The 21,643-nt window shown below is 33.9% G+C and overlaps 1 long non-coding RNA gene across 4 annotated transcripts in view; it reads right to left on the bottom strand.

Annotated features, from left to right (window-relative positions):
- LOC140696904 (uncharacterized) overlaps positions 1 to 21,643 on the bottom strand; it is a 404,568-nt gene that overhangs the window by 287,787 nt on the left and 95,138 nt on the right. For all 4 annotated transcript variants that reach the window (XR_012073556.1, XR_012073557.1, XR_012073554.1 and 1 more), the window contains exon 2: positions 12,730 to 12,805. This is a non-coding gene — a long non-coding RNA (uncharacterized lncRNA). The remainder of the gene's footprint in view (positions 1 to 12,729; positions 12,806 to 21,643) is intronic.

Below are 21,643 nucleotides of genomic sequence, written 5' to 3'. Positions count from 1 at the left end.
AACAAACAAACAAATTGATCAATAGATGCGTGTCTCTCTATTCCTCCAACCCCAGCATCAACCTGTCTCAGGAGCTCAATTTTTCACTGTCTGAAGTAAATTAGTGCTTCCTGGTTTTATTCCAATTGTCAAGAGGCAGGAAAAAAAAAAATTAAGATTAAAAAAGGGAGGGAAGAGGGAAGAAAGGACCAGAAGAGAAAGGAGCTTACAGCTTGGTTGTTTTAAAATAAATATCATTGCGGTATTTTTTTTTTTACTGATACTCTTAATTAAAATGTAGGATGTATTCATTCTCTATTAGTGAAATACAAACTGATGAGATAAGAAACATGGCAAGGGAATCATTCATGGTCACAACTCTGCTATATTCTTTCTTTTCCTTTGTTTTGCAATCCTGGGATTTTCTTAAGGGGGGAGAGTCATTCTGTTTATCTTTTTCTCACCAAACCTTATTACCAATAAATAAATAATAATTATTTGTTGCCCTGAGAATTCTTTTAAGAAACTGTCATTATCCTCTCCTCACCCTCCTGCCTCTAACACACTGCTAGAAATAATTCCACTTAGTGTATAATGTATATTACAACTCTACTATGCCACTAATCAGAGGCTGTCTGATTAAGGTGACCACTTTCTCAATGGATACACTGGAGTAGTTGAAATCAATGTATCATGTTTCCTAGTTTCGCTGAAGGTAAGAATTATTGGCACAAATCTGGTCACACACTCTGATTTGCATGGGCAAAAGGAAAGAGTCAGACTCTAGTTTTGTTGATGACTCAAATATACACAATTGAGACAGTTGAATGCAATGGAAACTGACGTCTTCAAGGGAAAGAGGATTGCAAGGAGAGATAATAGAATTCATTAAAGAAAAAAAAATCACTCAAATTGGGAACTCTGGTATGGCTCAGAAGACGTAGCAGAAGTACATTACAGAGAAGAGACTGTTACAGATTTCTGTCGGCATACGTCCTAGTGCACCCTCATATCCTTTCTCCTAGTGTTGGCACACACTTTTTACACGTATGCTATAAATCCCACATGGTTATTTTTGCCTTAAATAGATAATTATCCTTCAAGTGGATTAAAATATGAAGATGTATTTTATATTTACTCACGTATTTCCCACCTCTGGGGCTCTGTTTCTTTGCATAGATCCACAATTCTATTTAATATTATTTTTCTTTGAGCTAAATAACTTCTTTTGACATTTCTCATAGTTCAGATCTAGTGGTCATAGTGGATCCTGTCAACTTATGTTAATTTGATATTTCATTATTTTCTTTATTTTGAAACGCATTTTTTCATATAAAAATCTATATTGACTTTTTTGTCCTTTATTTCTGTGTGCCTCACTTTTAAAAAACCCTTTATTATAATCTCTAATAATTACAGATTCAAAGGAAGTAATCAATAAATAGAGAGGCTACGTGCACCTTTCATTCAGGTTCTGCTGATGTTAACATCTTGTGTATCTATAGTACAACATCAAAGGCACAACTAGGGGAATCCACAGAGTATATTCAGATTTCACCAGTTATACAGTCACTCATTTGTATGTGTTCCTCTGTGTGTGTTTGTAAATCTGCAACTTGACTACATGTGTAGCATCATGTAATTACTACCACAATTTAGATATGAAACTATCATCATCAAAAGCTCCCTATTAAAATTCCTTTCTTCCTATTCTTTTTCGTAGTTCTTATAGGGATCCCCCCATCTCTAACCACTATCAACCACAAATATGCTTTCCTTCTCTATAATAATGTTATATTATGAATATTATACAAATAGAATCATACAGTATGTATTCATTTGAAATTCTTTTTTTATTCACCATAATTTCCTTAAAGTTCATCTAAGTTGTTCCATCTATTAATAGTTTCTTTTAATTGCTGAGTAGTATTCCGTATTATGATTGTACCATTGTTTTTCAAACCATAGAATTCAGTAAAAGTTTTACTTTCTCTTTGATCTTTGAGCACTTCAAATATATCATTCTTTTGTCTTCTGGGTACAGTAGCATTGATTCTGATGAGAATATCTCGTTTTCTTAACCTGTGATTTTCTGTATGTAATGTGTCTTTAAATTTTCTCTCTTTGACCTTGTTACAAAAATATTCTCTTTATCAACAGTTTTCTGGAAATAATTTATGATATGAGGTGGGGTGTGTATGTTTATTTTTTTAAATTTTATTCAGCTTGAAATTCACAGACTAAATTAGAACTCTGGGCTTATAGTTTTCATCCAATTTGGAAACTTTTTGGCTATTATTTTTGCAAATATGTTTTCTTCCTCCTACCCACCCTTTCCCTCTGGATTCCAGTAATACATGTATTACAACATTTAATATTGTCTTACAAGTCACTAATTATGTTTTCAGCATAATTACAGGGCAGGCAATCAGTAGTTTTTTCTCTATGATTAATATAGATAATTTCTATTGATATATCTTCAAAGTCACTAATATTTAACTCCACTGTGTCCACTCTGCTAATAAAACATCCAGGAAAATTTTATTGTAGATGTTTGAGTTTTTTAATATCTTTCTCTCCTTGTTATAGTCATTGTTTTCTTTGTATCATTGAGAACATTCACAGTCCTTATGAATTTATGATCACGATACTATCGGCTATTTTTCTCATTTTATAAGTAATATTTTCTTGCTTATTTTTCTGATTAGTAATTTTCATATTTGGATAATATTTCTAATTTTGTTTTCAAAAACCAAATTAAAAAAGTTGAAGAGTGTTATTTTCATTCTGGCAGGCAGTTATCTACAGAGCAACTGAACATTTTGAAACTTATTTATACACTTTTTTTAGGACACTACTGGAATTAAGCCTACAGCCTACTACTAAGCAGTACCTTTCCAATGTCTAGAGAGTACTCCATGTATTCAAGTTGTTCTGCAATGGCTGCTGTGAACTTGAATTATTCACAAGCCTCTGAGTTCTAGGAATTGTTTGGTTCATGGTTTTCCTGCAATTATTCTTTCCTGGAATTTTTTTCTTTGCTTGAATTCATGATATTTTACCCTGTGGATATACAGGTTGATATGCAGTCGGTGTCTCAAGAGGAGGCTTTACTGGTTTCTGAACCTCTTTCTCTAAATATCTCTCCTTCCCAGCACTGGCCCTGAGAATTCTTGTTGAGTCTGCCTGCTTGAACTCTGTTCTTTGTCTCTTCAACTCAACAAGACTGCTGGGCTCTGTTTACTTTCCCTTCCCAGCTTTACAGTCTGGAGAGTGTCTCCAGGCAGAAAGCCCAGTTTTCCTAGGTCTCCCCTCATTTGCTTTCCTTCCCTCAGTGATAGAGCAGTTCTTTGCTGACTGCTGTCCAGTGTTTGAAAACTGTCATCTAACAGTTGCCCAGTTTTCCAGATTTTTATAATACGAGGCTGGACATTATTTTTATCCATACTTTAAAAATCAGATTTGTGTTTCATTTGAGGGGATTTCTTTACTGCAATGGTTGCAAACCTAAAGGTAATTAAATGTATCTAGCTTATAATTAGTAGTAACAGACTAATAATTAGTAACATAATAATTACTAAATAATAATATATATTAGTACATAATAATAATAATAATTAGTGACAAAATAATAATCAGTAATAACTGCTACCAATATAACCACCAGTCACTCTACATTAAATCCTTGGGGAATTATACTTAATTTCTCAACAATATTATGATTATTTTAATACTACAGTCTTTTACAAGGATGAAGATTCTGAGGCTCAAACTACTGAGAAAAATGTGATGTCACATGTCTAAAAATTAGCAGCACTGCGATTCATTCATTCTTTCATTCAACAATTATTCTTGAGTGCCTAGTGTGCTAGGCATGGGGAATAAAGTGATAAAAAGCAAAAGCTCATGCAGCTTACTTTCAGTATATTGCCACTGGAATGTATCAATATTATTAAGTTGATATATAATAGTATAGATGCTGATAAGCCCTAAAAAAATAAAGCAGGGAAATAGCACAGGGACTATTTGAGGGTAATTACAATTTAGATAGTGGGGGATGCTCTGGGAAATAGTGTCCTTTGAGTTAAGATCTGAAGTAGGTGAGGGGCCTGAGGGAGACTTAGGAAAAAGTAGTAAGGGATGAGATCAAAAAGTTAGGGGTTGGGGTGGAGAGATACAGTTTGTAGACTCTTATAAACCATTCTGGGAATTTTGACATTTATGTGAGTGAGAAGGATTCCCCACTGCACTGTTTTCTTCAGAGGAGAAAAAAAGATCTACTTTGTTTTAAAGAATCATTCTGGATGCAGTGTTTAAAATGAACCTAGGGGACAGGTGCTAAAGCAGGAAGAACTGTAAGAGGCTACTGTAATAATCCAGGGTTGAGATGACTGGGCTTTGTATCATAGAAATAAATGGGCAGGCAGTGAAAAGCACTCAAACTATGTATCTATAAACCTTATATTTAAACCTGGGCCTACCTTACTCTGAACTCTATGTGCCTTTCAATTTTCTCCTTTACCTTAAAATCTCCTTTTCATTATTTAACATAGTTAGCATACAAGTACTTAATGTATAACAAATTATACATAATTTGTTGAATTAGTTAATAATGAATGGTGAATTTCAAAATTCTCTATATAGAAACAACAAGCTTTGTCAGCACCCCCCCACACACACACCTGTGTGTATGTATACTTGTCAATAATTAAAGTCAAGGGCAGAATCAAGGTGGCAGAGTAGAATGATCCTAAGCTCACCTCCTTCCACACGCACACCAAAAATAAACCCACATATAGAACAATGCTCTCAGAATGCCCTAAAGACTAGCAGAACACCTCTTTTACAATTAAGGGTATAAAGAAAAAAACACACTGAGATGAGGAGGAGGGACAGAGATGCCACCTAGTCAGAACCCACAATTTCAGCTGGCAACCCACAAGCAAAAGCTGTACTGCCAACTCAGAAATCCTTTATAAGGAGAAAGGTATTTGAGCCCCACAATTTATTTGGCACCCCAACCTTGGGGAACAGCATTGAGGACAAACCTCCTAAAGTGATTTGTTAATATTTTTTGAGGATTTTTTCATCTATATTCATCAGGGATATCAGTCTGTTAATTTTCTTTTGTTTTGTAGTGTCTTTGTCTGGTTTTGGTATCAGGGCAATGCTAGCCTCACAGAATGAGTTTGGTTTCCTAGTCACAGCAATCAGGCAAAAAAAGAATAAAAGACACCCAGATTGAAGGAGAGGAAGTAAAGCTGTCACTATTTGCCGATGACATGATACTATATAAAAAACCCTATAGACTCCTCAAGAAAATACTAGAACCACTAAATGAATTCAGTAAAGTTGCAGGAGACAATATACAGAAAATTGTTCTATACCTAAAAATGAACTATCAGAAAGAGAAATCAAGAAAACAAGCCCACTTACAACCACACCAAATAAATAAAATACCTAGCAATAAATTTAACCAGGAGGTAAAGGAGCTGTGCTCTGAAAACTATAAGAAATTGTATGAAAGAAATTGAAGGTGACACAAATAAATGGAAAGATCTACCCTGCTCGTGGATCAGAAGAAATAATACAGTTGACCCTTGTGCTACATCGAAGTTAGTGGCACCAACCACCCATACAGTCAACACAACTTTATAGTTGTCTTTGGGCCCACGGTTCCATATCCACAGATTCAACCAATTGCTGATTGTGTAGTACTGCAGTATTTACTATTGAGACAATTCTGTGTGTAAGTAGACCCTCACAATTCAAACCCATGTTGTTCAAGGGTCAACCTTATTGTTAAATGTCCTTACTACCCAAAGCAATCTACAGATTCAGCACAATCTCTATCAAAATACCCATAGCATTTTTCATAGAACTAGAACAAATGATCCTAAAATTTATTTTACATGGAACCACAAGGGACTCCAAATAGCTAAAGCAACTTGAGAAAAAAGAACAAAGCTGGAGGCAGTATACTCCCTGACTTCAAACTATAGGATGAAGCTACAGTAGTCAAACAAGTATGATACTGGCACATAAACAGACATACAGATTAACGGAACAAACAGACAGGCCAGAAATAAACCCACACTGATATGGCCAATTAATCTGCCAGAAAAGAGGCAATATAATACAACAAGGAAAAGACAGTTTTCAGTAAGTGGTGATGAGAAAACTGGACAGCTACATGTGAAAGAATGAAACTAGACTATTTTCTCACACCATGTACAAAAATAAACTCAAAATGGATTAAAGACATAAATGTGAGACCTGACACCATAACACTCCTAGAAGGAAACACAGGCATTAAACTCCTTGATATTATCCATATATATCTGGATATGTCTCCTCAGATGTGGGCAACAAAGCAAAAATTAACAAATAGAAACTAAAGTTTTTGCATGGCAAAGAAAACCATCAACAATCAAAAGGCAACCTACTAAAAGATGAAAGATATTTGAAAATTACATTTCCAATAAGATTTTATATCAAAATATATAAAGAACACATATAACTCAGTATCAATAAAATGAACAATCCAATTAAACAATAGGCAGAGGACCTGAATAGGCACTTTCCAAACAAGATATACAGATGGTCAACAGGCACATGAAAACATGCTTAACATCGCTAATCAGCAAGGAATGCAAATCAAAACCATAATGATGTATCACCTCGCACCTGTCAGGATGGCTATCACCAAAAACGACAATAAACCATAAGTGTTGGTGAGGATGTAGAGAAAAGGAAAATCTTGTGAATTATTGATAGGAATGCAAATTAATGCAGCCATTATGGAAAACAGTATGGAGATTACTCAAAAAAAAAACTAAAAATAGGACTACCGTATGATCCAGCGATTTCACTTCTGCGTATTTTATCTGAAGTAAACAAAAACATTAATTCAAAAAGGTATATGCACCCAATGTTCATCACAGCATTATTTACAAAGGCCAGGATATAGAAGCAGCCTAAGTGTCCCTTGATATATATAGACGACCACTCAGTCATTCAAAAAAATAATTTTCACTGTTTGTGATAACATGAATGGACTCGGAGTTCATTAGGCTAAGTAAAATAAGTCAGACAAAAAAAGACAAATACCACATGTCTCCCCTTACATGTAGAAACTAAAAAACAAAACAAATGCACAAACAAAAAAGAAACATGATTCAGTGTACTTGTAATTGCCAGAGCAGAGGCGGGTGGAGGGATGGGCAACATAGGTGAAAGGGGGTTAAGAAGAACAACTACCAGTCGTTAAATAAGTAAGTCACAGGAATGTAATGTACAGCTCAGGGAATACAGTCAATAATACTGTAATAACATTTTACTGTGCATAGTGCATAAAAATATTGAATCACTATGTTGTACACCTGAAACTAATATTTGAGTCAACTATACTGCAATAAATCACAAAATCAAAGGTCATCATGCTTTAAAAACTGTAGTGCAAACAATGCTAGGCAAATGAGAAAGCAGACTACTTGGAGACAACCAGTGGAAGTGGGTTAGGGAATCAGAGCTGGGCTGACAGAGTGCATAACTATTAAAATATTGAAGAATAAGTTAAGTGTTGAGAACCTAGAGACAAAGAATAATAAATATATATGGCAAAATGCCATAACAGGTGACATAATAAAGTGTTAAAGTGGTTGCTGAAAAGAAGAAGATGCCATTCTGTTTATGTTTGGTTTACTTTCTACAATCTATCTGCCATTATTTATAACATAGTAAATAAAGACTTGACCGAGATGATGAACAGAGGAAATGTGTTGTTTCTCTTCTTCCTCTGGAAAAAGAGGAAAAGACTGGTAAAGTTTTAAGAGTAAGCTAGTTTTTAACAATAAAAAGACTCATTCACCACGATCACTGAGATCCTGAAATTACATGTGCAGAGCAGAGGTATACGTAAAAACTGAGGCACAGAAATTATTATGTGGCTGGTTTATTTCTCCTGTCTGTTATCTTCCTTTTCTGGCAACAAGATTTTCGTCCAAATGGCTTCCAGTTAATTAGATTAATTATTAATTACTTTTTTTCTAATTATCTTCATTGGTGCATCAAAATCCTCTACTAAAACTCAGCCAATATTTTATGGAGTCACTCTTCCTGTTCTCTCACAGAAGATGAGGTGATAGATCATGCTGTTAGCAGGGTCATAACTAAAATATATGAAAAGTATGATTTGTTCTCATCAAGTCAGGTCTTGCAAATTTGATACATAATTCTGTGATTATCTAATATAAAATAATATATATTACATATTTACATGAGAAAACAGTATTTCACTAGTAAAGTGTTCAGTGGTAGAGTTATTCAGTCCATTATTTGGGATATTCTTTGTATTACATAACTGTAAATTTGCATTTGTAAAATTCATACTTCTTATTCCTAGACTGCATCTACTACTGTGATTCCAGCAAAATTGTTGCTAGCAGGATAATGTAACTCAGTAATCATCAACCCTATTTTTCAGTAAGTATATGTAAATAATTAAAGGGAGTCTTTATGTCAAATCACATTAGTGAAGTAATATATCAAACATCTCTTACAGCAAATCCACAAACTCATGGATTAACTGTTCATGATCCCAACTTGAGAAATCTGGCAGCATGTAGTGTCGATAAGTTATATTAACTATTGCTTATTTTGTGGCAATCAATATATATTTTATGCAGCAACCCATTTAATTCACTTAATTCACCTGTGATGGTTAATTTAATGTGTCAACTTGATTGGGCTAAGGGATGCCCAGATAGCTGAAAAACGTTATTTCTGAATGTGTCTGTCAGAGTGTTTGAATCTGTACACTGAGTAAAGATCACCCTCACCAATGTGACTGGGCAGCATTCAATCCACTGAAGGTCTTAAAAGAATGAAAAAGTGGAGGAAGAGTGAATTTACTTTCTTTGCTTGAGCTGGGACACACATAACCTGCCCTTTGACATCAGTGCTCTTGATTCTCCAAAGATAGACAGGATTACATCACTGGCTTTCCTGGTTCCCTAGCTTGCAGATGTCAGAGTATGGAATTTCTTGGTCTCTATATATTGGTTCCTATTATAAATCTCTTCTTACATCTATCTGTTTATCTACCTATCTACCTATCCATCCATCTATCCATTCATCCATCCATCCACCTACCCACCCACCCATCTACCCACTCTACTGGTTCTGTTTCTCTGGATAATCTTAATATACTTCCCCACAATCCCATAATAAATGTACTTTTATTTATTTTGTTTTTAATAAAACTGGAAAAAAGACATTTGAATAAATTATCTTATATTACCTGGCTGTTAAGTAGTCAAGCTAAGTAAACCTCTATCAAAGCATAGGTTTTGATAGATACAGACATGGTCTTCTACAAATGAATCTTTTACATGAGTCTACACTTATGAAATAGATTAATGCTTTATTTTATAAAAAATTAGCTTTCACATTTTAATAGCAATTTTCATATGAATTATATGCTTACTTGTATTAAATTTCTCAGGGATATACCATACTATTACTATGTATAATTTTTCAAATTCTTTTTTATGTGCATATTTGGAAAATCTATTGTAATAGATGGTACTGTACAGTGCTTTGTAATTTGGGCTTGGAATCAAAATATCCAAAATTATATCAGAGCTCATAAATTTATTAAGGTTGTGTGAATTTGGTAAATGTCATACCCATTTAAGCCTGGAAAATAGAGATAATAATACTTAACACAAAACTTTGCTGATGAAATTAAATATAACATCTCACCTACATAAGATAATTACTCGCTCAGGGTAAGTGCATAGTAAATTACAATAATTTTCTTTTATTTCTATAGATAGCTTTATGTTTAAAAACATAAACTGTCATACATTCTATGTAGAGATGGTTCTAAATTTAACCAGGAAATTTGAGTCTTGAATTTAGTGTTCTCATAGCTTATAATGTCCCTATTTAACCAAAATGCAGTAATGCCTTTTACCACACACATGAATAAATGTTTCATGCTACATGCAAATGTGAAATGTAAGGATTCTATTGATCACTTCGTGAAGTGATCAGTTTTATTATTTCAATTTAGAAATTCAGCTGCAAAATACAAGCCTCTGTGCTACTGTGGTAGCACATTACACCACTTCAATTATGCGGTATATGCGTAGTTCCTAGAGAGATGTAAATTAGCAGGATTTCCATATTTATAATCAGTATATTCAATAAAGGATTTAAAATGTACTTTAAACTTTAATTTCTTGTAACTACTCTTTTGCTTGAATTCCAGAAAGACCTCTGAAAGACTTTTACTTTAATTTACAAATTTCATTAATTTTTACACATTGGAAGAATGAACATTTATATATGAGCTGATTATCTTTCTTAGAATTACTGGGAATTACTGGTGACTAAACCATGCTTTAGAACCCAAATTAAATCTTAGTTTTTTTTATAATCCAACAGGAACATTATTTTTCTTCATCACTTTAAAGGCATCAATTGCAAGCAAAAATGTGACAGAATGGAGAGTTTCCCTCTCAAAGTATGTATCATTAGTATATTTTCTATTAATTAAAATCATTAAGGACAATAAAGACCACTATGTACTACACAATCTCCACAAAGTTGACATCTTAGATAAAATCAACCAATTCTGTGAAGGACTCATGCTACCAAAAATCATGCAAGGAAAAATATACAATCTTAATAGGCCTATATCTATTGAAGAAATGTATTTAATAACTAACAAGCCCTCCAAAAAGAAATAATCAGGCTCAGATTGTTTTATGGATGATTTACAGGACATTTAAGAAAAAAATGAGACCAATTCTCTATAATTTTCTCTAGACTATAGAAACAAGGGGAGCACTTCCTAACTCATAATACAAGGTAAGCAAGAATCCAATTGTACAACAAATGTATGAATTAATTTAACAGAACTGGGGAGGAAAAAAAAAAATACTGACATAAGTTTGGAAATGAGTGGAGTTTGTAAAATTAAAAATAATTTGTTTTTAATTTTACTGTATGTAAGCAATATACTCTAGTTGATAAAGTTAAATCCTGAGGGTATAGGTTAACAGTTCTGATACTGTTAGAGCAGGCAGATAGCTAGATATGAACAAAGGAAGGGGACACAGACCAAATGGCAGGAATTGGGCAGAAAGGAGGGGCACAAGCCAAATGCAGGAAACCATACATCATGTAAGCACCAGGGGTCCCTGGGCAGAGAAAGAAAAGCAGGAACCTTGGGCTGATAAGGGGTCACAACTTTTGGGCTGATGAGTGGTCTGGAGATGGACAAAGAAAGATGAAAAAAGGCAGGAATTTCCAGTGTTCAACTGTAACCTTTTGCTCATTATGCCTTCATTTCAATAAAATTAGCCTTGCAGATTAGAAGTGCCCATCATGCACCAACACCATGACACTTCCAATCCAGACTAAGTAAGGACAAAAATCCCTCCTTCCTCTGGGAACATGGAATTGGGATGATAATTAGGGAATATGACCTCAAACTCTTCCCTCCGCAACTAATATTCTGCCCATTAATGTTTACACCCTATGAAACTAACTTGCCAAAGAAACACAGGGCAGGCACTCACCCGAGCCTGACCTCTCTCCTCTTGAAAGTGTACTATCCATCCTTTAATAAATTCTCACTTTACTTTTTTTCATCACTATGTCTTGCCTCTGAATTCTTTCTGGGATGGGACAAGAACCTGGAACACTGGTTGCATCCACTGGCAACAATACTACTATAAATACACACCGGAACTGAACAATTAGGTAAATAGATGGCAGGCAATTGAAGTTAGATTTCTCACTGTTGAAAGGGAAAGGTAGGTAAGCAAGGAGGGGGAACTAGAATGATTCTTTTGGTAATGGATTCATCATTAGAGTCTGATGAGATCAAGTTTAGCTTAACATAAATACAGATGCTCACATACAGATATATTGATAGATATATGTGCATATACATAGTTTAGTATAGAAGCATATATTTCCTTGCTCTGTCCATTGAGAAAAACCAAAAGTAATGACAACCCACAGGTAAGAATCACACCTAACACTTGTATCTTGATTTCTAACATCATTTCTGAATTAAAAAAAAAAAACCCATGATCCTCAGAGAAATGACTGATTCTAGGAAATACACAACATAAGCCTAGAGAACTAGTAATATCAGAAAGTAAGGAAGCACGCAAAATGAAAAAAAAAAAAAAAACACCCACAATGATTGTAGTATGCTAAAGGACACAGGAGACAACTGAAAAACCTCCCAATGGCTAAAGCTAGTCAGTAATTTGAAAAGCAAAATCAAGTTACATTTAATTATAACCCCAAATGTAAAATAAGGACACATGTGTTTATACCAATATGAATAAATGACTCGAATAAAAATGAGGGAAAATCTACAATGTAGAAAAATTCACATAGATGCACTGTCTTCAAGGAGGCAGAACATAATTCTCTACTCCTTACCTGTAGGCTGAGCATAGTAACTTCCTTCCAAGGAGCACAGCATGAGAAGGCATAGAGAAGAGTCTCTTTACAATAAAAAAGCTTAACCAACACCATGTCACTGAAATGTTCAAGGTCATCATCAACTGCGATAAGTCATGTTGACAGTATGTGCCTTTGATATCATGTGATGAAAATGGCACTTTACTTCTATATTCTTCCTCCCAGAAGCTATATCCTTAGATTCACAGTAACAAAAACATCAGATAAATCTCAGTAAAAGGGAATTCTATGAAATACCTGGCCAATGCTCTTCAAAGATGTCAAGGTCATCAAAAACAAGGAACGTCTACGAAATTTTCACAGTCAAGAGTATCTGAAAGAGAAATGATGAATGAATTTGAATGATGAAATAGTTAATGATTAAAAAATGATGAATAATGTGGTATTCTGGATGGGATCCTGGAAGTAAAAATTGACAGGTAAAATAGAAATCTGAACAAAGTATGTTTATTTAATAATAATGTATTAATATCCATCCATTATTTGTAACAAATGTACCATATAAATGTAATGATGTTAATAATAGCTAAAATTGTGTATGGGTTATGTGAGAACTCTACTATTTTTACAATCTTTTATAAATTTAAAACTCTTCTAAGGAGTAAAGTTTATTTAAAATAAAACAAAAATACTCTACATAATTATTTATACAGTAGCAAAGTATATAATGAATGGATCTCCCATAATTTATGTAAACACTCTGCTGATATGAAACATATAGGTCTATTTCAAGTATTACAATCCATGCATCCATTCAACAAATATGTGTTACAATTTTTATGTCAGATGCTATAGTAAGATTTGCGATTCAACATAGAAAACAACAGAAATAGCCCTCTAACAGCATGCTAATAACCAGTGAGGGAGACAGGAATAAGACAAGCAAGATAAAATTGAAGAAAAGGCAATCAAATAAAAAAAAAGCTGTTATATAGTTGAGGGTGCGCTTTTTTTAAAAAACAGTTCCACAGCTCCATCATTTGTAGCCTCTCCCTCAGATTGCTGTGTGGACAAGAGAATATAGGAGTAAGAGAAGGAAGATTCCTTAGATTATTATTGCATTGGCCAGGGAAAGAAAGTTAGCTGGCTATGGGCATAGATTAGGGTGGTAGCAGGAGATACAGTAATGAAGGACTGTTATCTCAATGCAATTCAAGGTAAAGCTAGAAGAATTCTCTCATGATTTGAATGTGAGTATGAGGGAAACAGATAAATCAAGATTATTCTTTTCTATTAATAAAGGCATTATTGCTATAAATGTCCCTCTAAGAACTGCTTTTGCTGCATCCCATACATTTTGGAATGTTATGTTTCTATTTTCATTTGTTTCAAGATATTTTGGGATTTCTCTTTTGATTTTTTGACTCACTAATTTTTCAGGAGCATGTTGTTTAATCTTCACATTTTTGAGTATTTTCCAATTTTCTTCTCATAATTGGTCTACTTTCATATCACTGTGGTAAGAAAGGATGCTTGATATAATTTCAACATTCTTAAATTTAAGATTTGTTTTGTGGCCTAACATATGATCTATCTTGGAGAATGTTCCACATGCATTTGGGAAGACTATGTATTCAGCTGCTGTTGAATGAAATGTTCTGTAAATGTCTGTTAAATCCATCTGGTAATAATGTGTATAATGGTCCTGCTAAAAACTGGGCAGAGGTACTGAATCAATGTTTTTCCAAAGATATACAAATCAACAAGTATATGAAAAAGTGCTCAACATCACTACTCATTAGGGAACTGTGAATCAAAACCACAATGAGATATTACCTCATACCTGTTAGAACAGATAACACCAAAAAGGCAAGAGATAGCAATATTGGTGAGAAAAGGGAACCCTGTTGCACTTTTGGTAGAAATGTAAATTTTTGCAGCCACTATGGAAAACAGTATGGAAGTTCTTCAAAAAATTAAAAAGAGAACTACCATATGATCCAACAATTACACTTCTGGGTATATATAAAAAAATGAAAACAGGATATTGAAGAGATATCTGCATTCCCATGTTTATTGCTGCATTATTTCCAATACCTAAGACATGGAAACAACCTAAGTGCCCGTCAATGGATAAATGGTTGAAGAAGATGTGGTATATACATATATATATATATATATACTTAGCCATGTGAAAGAAGGACATCCTTTCATTTGCAGCTACATCAGTGGACCCTGACTTGAGGTCACCATGCTAAATGAAATAAGTCAGACAGAGAAAGCCAAATTCTGTATAATATCACTTATTTATTAAATCTAAAAGGTCAACTTTATAGAAACAGACTAGAATGGTGGTTACCAGGGGTTGAGAATGGGTAAATAGTGGAGATGCTGGTCAAAGCATACAAACTTTCAGCTAAAAGATGAGTAAATTCAGGGGATCTAATGTACAGCATAATGATTATATTTAAGTAGGTAAAAGAGTAGATCTTAAATATTATGACCACACAAAAGGAAATGGTAATTATATGTTGTGATTCAGGTATTAGCAAGCACTTTAATGGTAATCATTTTGCAATAAATAAGTATCAACATGTACACCTGAAAGAATGAACAATGTTATATGTAATCTTAATAAACCTGGAGAAAATGTCCATAGGCTAAGAAGTGAAAGAGAAAAGAGCCCTTGTATTTTGCATAAAGGTACTTAAAATGCACAACTTTTAAGTATTTTAATACATTTGAGTAGTTGTCCCTAAATGCAGAAATAAAAATCCCCACCATTCATATTGTTTAATCTATTTCTTCAGAATCAGTGCATGCATTTGAATTAGGCGGCTGCATAAAACAAAAATCCTAAAGTAAAAGTGAAATTAATACAATAAATGTTTATTTTATATACAAAATAAGTCCAGAAGTAGGTAGTACAAGGCTTCCTTAGCCCCTACATAATTATCAGAGATTCAGGCTCTTTCTATCTTATTGCAGCAGCAGTTTAGGATTAATTGACTTTAAACCTCAAGTATAAGAAGGCTGTGCTCATGACATATACGGGCCCCAATTTGCAGGAAAAAACAAGGAAGAAAAGAAGGGTAAAAAGAGAGGACCTTCTAGGGAATTTTGCTAGTACATTATCTTCAATAGCTTTACCTGAAATATCATCACCACAAACACACTCATATATCATTTGCTAGAACTACATCACATGACCAAAACTAGATGCAGCCTACTTTACAACAGAGTTATGTAGTTAACGATATAGTATTGTGCACTTTAAGACAATCTTACATTAAGTGTTCTTACCATACACATACACACAACAGAAGGAAGTTTTTGGAGGTGATGGTTATGTTTAGTACCTTAATTGTGGTGATGGTATCACCAGTGTGTACATATGTCCAAACTTGGCAAGATGTATACATTAAATGCATGCAATTTTTTATGTCAATTATATATCACTGAGGTTAAAATAAAGGTTTCCTATTTAGATGCGTTGTTTTCCATAAGAAATTCAGAAAAAAATTTTTACCAAGGAGGAACAGAAGTATCTTAAGTAGACATTTTTCAGTATATACACCATTAAGTAACAATGAAAATACAGTTGAACCTTGAGCAATACAAGTGTTAAGGGTGCCAACCCTCCAGACAAGTATAACTTACAGTTGGCCCTCTGTATTCAAGGTTCGTCCATATACACGGTTCCTCCTTCCCCAAGGTTCTGCATCCTCAGATTCAACCAATCAGGGATAGTGTAGTGCTACAGCATTTACTAAAATATTTTAAATGTCCTATATCTGCTATTGTTTTATTTCCTAATTAGTATGAAGTTTAATACTTAGTTGCATGTTTAACGGTCATTTGTGTTTTTGCATGTCTGTATTTACAAGAAGGTATAACTTATGAGAAAATCTTGAGGGACAAATCAAGGTCTAAGAAAGACAAAACAACTGCTATTCAACTTACAATGTTTGAATGGTAAGAGGAAATTTGCTAAGTGGTTAGAAAAGAGCCAACTGCAAACACAGAATAATAGTTCATTACAGGACACATTTTTTGAAGAACAAAAATATTTCATGACCCACTGAAAAGTAGGAACCGTAAATTCCCCGTCACTGTCATTCTTGGATGTGAACCACTATATCTCCAGAACGGCTCTGTTCAAAAGTAATTACATTATCAGAGAAAGAAAATTAGCAGCAAATCTGCATAAATTATTGTTTAAATAGCTATATGGAAAATGATGGGACTCTCAGGGTTTGTACGAAGATAAATCATGACAGAGGAAAAGGGAACAAAGCATGGGAAACTGCTTCAAAAGTAATTTATATCAGGGTCTTTCTCTGTTATCTATACTAGGCTAAATTTCATCAGAAATTTATGTGCTTAAAGAGAGTGGGGTCCCAAGGATACAGAGATTCTGAAGATTAACCTTCAAACTTTATTAAGATCATCCTTGAATAGAATATATGATAAATTCCTATCAGTTTAACTTTTGATATGTTGACTTAAAAACACTTAAGCACACATGTACCGGTAAAGTAAAGCTTTACAGAAAAAGAAAAAAGCCATTCAGCTGTTTCTGTAAGAACTAGGAAACACAAAAAAATGATGCTGAGTATGTCTTCTTATTCTTTTTCATCAAAATACAATTTTGATTAAGCACACAGGGGACATGCAAATATCAAGATAAAAAAAATACTCTAACAAGTTTGGTTTTATTCATAATACTAATGTCCTTAAAACCACTTTCTCTCTTCCCTAATGGTTGTAGGCCCAATCATTTCCTGGGACAATAAAGTTTATTCCCTTCTCCCACCTCTTAGTCATACTAGTTATGGTGTGAAAATCAACTAAAGAGGGTCAAACAGCTGTGAGGATTTTTTTTTTTCACTAACTTACTAAAAAATTAAAAAAATGGTTTTTGAGCACTGTTCTATCTCCATGACAGGATGAATTTAAACAGATATAAATCAGGACACCATAGCCAAGAAATAATGACAATCAAATGTTATGAGTTCATGTCTAGTTAAGAATCATGCAATGTGATCCAGAACTAAGTCAACAAACAAACAAAAGTAAGTGAAACAAAAGCAACCAGCCTAGAAGAAATCAGGTCTGAAAACAAATACTGGAAATGAGTACACACACACAAAAAACCTAGTCCAAATAGAAATAGGTCTAAAATATTTGAGAGAGAGAAAGCAAGGCCATGCTAACGCCAAAGTTAGGAAATGACCAATGATCATTTCATTTAATCACATTTAATACTGAGGTCAAAAGAAGGAGATGGATGTTTTGGGAATTTAACACACTAATGTATCCACCTTGTGACCGGTTGTATGCTCTGTATGCTAAAAATTCAAATATCTAAATGGCTGTTGGTTCCACCATTGGTAGGGCTCAGAAGTATCCTCAAATTCTATTTTTATACTGTTTAGAGGATCACTTCCCTTCAAAGGAAAAAGCAAAAATATCAAAAACAAGAGCAACAATAAAAACCTTAATAATTTATCTTTTCTTTAATTTGGTAGAAGTCTATTAATTTAGTAATTTGTATAAAGTTCCTCATTATCATTTATTTTTATTATTCAATATAGTCTTTAAGAAAAGTTTCAAACACAGAAGGAATTTATAAGACTGATTTTTCCCATGGGAAATAGGGGAGCCTAAAATAATACGTTTTCAAAATAGGTCTACTTAATGTTTCAGTTTCTATCCTGATGACTAGCAAGCAACCAAAAAAGATTATTTCTTCCCATAGGCAGCTGCATTCAGCAACCAAATTTTCTTTCTAAAGTGTATGGACCACAAAGAAGTGAAGGAGGTAGATTAAGAAGCCTTTTTGTCAGTTTTGGAGGAAGTTATTCCAAAGTGCAAAAATTAAATATACCAGTAGATGACAGGGAGTGTAGAAGGCCCACTAAATATCTTAACTATCAGTTTATTATTAAATTGCTTTTTGTGAATAAAAAATACCATCATTAGACTGTAAATTATTAACAAAAGTTTAAAAAATGATACAGATTAGTTTTTAGGGGCACCACATTGTAGCTTGGGTCAGCTGGTCAGATTGGAAAAGTAATAACCTCAAAAAGTATCAATAGTGATGAGACACAATGTACAACCTTGAGCTGAGGTCAAAGGCCTGATATAATCAGTCTGCAGATGTGGAACACACAGGGGAAACACCTAACGCAATGAGATCTCCTCCACTGGGAGACAATCCAGGAAATTTCTGGCAGGAGGCACAAGTCTATCATACGATGGAAGCTCAGTTTATAGCAGTGGATATGTTGCCATGTCCAGTGCAAGGGCTGATCTAGGCAGTCACAGTAGCCAGCTGAGGAGTGCAGGCTTGATCAGCAGCTTGATCCTAGTTGGTTGCATTGGAGAATGATCTTTTACTGTGGACATCCAACCTGAGTTACTCAGGTATTTTTGTAAGTAGCCATGATTTGTTTCTACGTCTCATGGTCATATACAACAAACCAACAGCTAACATACACTCAATGGAGAAAAGCTGAAAGCTTTTTCTCTAAGATCAAGAGCAAGGCAAGGAGGCCCACTCTCACCACTCTTACTCAACACAGTACCAGAAGTCCTAGCTGGAGCAATTAGGCAAGACAAAGAAACAAAAGGCACCTGAAAGAATGAAAGAGAAATGGAAAGAAAAAAGTAAAACTGTCACTATTTGCTGATTTTATATATATAAAATCCCAAAGAGCCCATAAAAATTTGGTTGTATTAATCAATGATGTCAGTAAAGTTGCAGGATAGAAGATCATTCAGAAATCATTTATATTTCTATACACTGAAAAATAAAGAAAACTATCTCATTCACAATGGCATCAAAACAATAAAATACTTAGGGATAAATTCAATTAAGAATTCAAAGAACCATACGATGAAAACTATAAGGCTTTACTGAAAGAAATCAAAGATGATACAAATGAAAAGACATCCCATGTTTATGCACTAGAAAAATTAATATTGTTAAAAAGTCCATATTAATCAATGCCACATACAGATTCAGTGTAATCCCCATCAAAATACCAGAGGCATTCTCCACATAAATAGAAGAAACAATCCTAAAATTTGTGTGAAACCAGAAAAGACCTTGAATAGCTTAAGAAATTATGAGAAGAGAAAAAAAAAAAAAGCAGGAGGTATCACACTTTTGGATTTCAAACTGTACTACAAAGCCACAGTAATGAAAACAGCACAGTATCGGCACAAAAATAGACGTATATATCAATGGAATAGAATTAAAAGCCCAGAATTAAATCCCAGCATATATGGTCAACTAATATCCAATAAGGGAGCCAAGATCATCCAATAAGAAATATATATTCTCTTCAACAAATGGTGCTGGGAAAACTGGAGAAACACATGCCTAACTATGAAATTAGGCCCCCCATATCACAATGCTCACAAAAATTAACTCGAAGTAGAGAAAAGACTTAATAATAAGTCTTTGCCTGATAACATAAAACTCCCAGAAGAAAACAAGGAAAAAGCTAATTAATATTGGTCTTGGTTAAGATTTTTTGAGCATGATGCCAAAAGCACAAACAAAACCAAAAATCAATAAATGGGTCTACAGCAAACATCAAACTGAAAAGTTTCTGCACAACAACAGAAACAATCAAATGAAAAGACAATATAAAGGATGAGAGAAAATTTTTGCAAACCACATGTTGAATGAGGGGTTAATATATACAACAAGATTATACATGCATTTCATATTACACTACACCACATAAAACAAGAAAATATATAAAGAACTTATATTTATAAAACTACATATAAAATACAGTAAATATATATAAAGAACTTATAGAACTCACTAACAACAACAACAAAAGCCCCAAACAATCCAATTAAAAAATGGGCAGAAGAACTAAATAGTAGTTTTCCAAAGAGAATATCAGGATGGCCAAAGGCATATGAAAACCTGCCCAACATCACTGATCATCAGGGAAATGAAAATCAAAACCACAATGAATTATCACCTCACACCAGCTGGAATGGTTTTCATCAAGAAAAGAAATAACGGGTGCTGGCAAGGATGTTGTGAAAAGGGAACTCTTAAACACTATTAGTGGGAAAGCAAATTGGCCCAACCACTATGGAAAACAGTAATGAAGTTCCTCAAAAAATTAAAAATATTCTACCATATGTGATCCAGCAATTCCACTTCTGGGTATTTACCCAAAGAAAATGAAAACGGAATTTCAGGTAGGGGGTGTGTGTGTGTGCGCGTGCGTGCGCGCGCGCGCATGAGTGTGTGTGTTTCCCATGTTTATTGTAGCATTATTCACAACAGCCAAGATATGGAAACAACTTGAATGCCTGAAGATGTGGCCTATATACACAAAGGAATGTTATTCACAAACAAGAAAGGAGGATAATCCTGCCATTTGTGACAACATGGATTGGATGTGAGCACATCATGGCTAAATTAGATAAGCCAGAGAAACACAAATGTTATAAGATATCAGTATGATGTGGAACCTAATTAAGTCAAACATTAAAAAAAGAGAGTAAAAAATGGTGGTTATCAGTGAATGGGGGCGTGCTGGTTAAAGAATGGTGTTGTTTAAGGGTACAAATTTGTAAGAAGTAGTAAATAAGTCATCAAGATCTAATGCAGAGTATGATGAGTATAAACAACAATATTTTACTATAATTATGTAATGTGATAAATATTGCTACAATTACAATCATATTACAAAATGTAAATGTAGCAAAGTAACATGTTGTATGCCTTAAATTTACATGATGTTATGTCAAATTTATTCAATTTAAAAAAATGTAGGATTGACTCTTGAATAAGGGTTTGAACTGTGCAGGTCCACTTATATGCAGATTTTTCAGTAGTAAATACTACAATACTATACAATCTGTGGTTGGTTGAATCAACGAACGTGGAACCTCAGACACAGAGGAACAAAGGGTATGGAAAGACTGCACATATGGAAGGCTGGCTATAAGTTACATGTGGATTTTCAACTTCATGGAGGATCTTTACCCCAACTCCTGCAATGTTCAAGGGTCAACTGTATTTGAATCCTTCTTCTTTTTATTCTCTAAAAATACCTGCATAATTTGACATGATTTCTTCCTCAAATATTTGCCAAAATAATGGGTAATATTATTTTGTCATTGTGTTTTATTTGTAGAAAGATTTTTTAATGTCTCACGGTATCAA

Source organism: Vicugna pacos, chromosome 6 (genome assembly GCF_048564905.1).
Source record: "Vicugna pacos chromosome 6, VicPac4, whole genome shotgun sequence".
Taxonomy (NCBI): domain Eukaryota; kingdom Metazoa; phylum Chordata; class Mammalia; order Artiodactyla; family Camelidae; genus Vicugna; species Vicugna pacos.
This window is presented reverse-complemented; position numbering and strand designations above follow the sequence as displayed.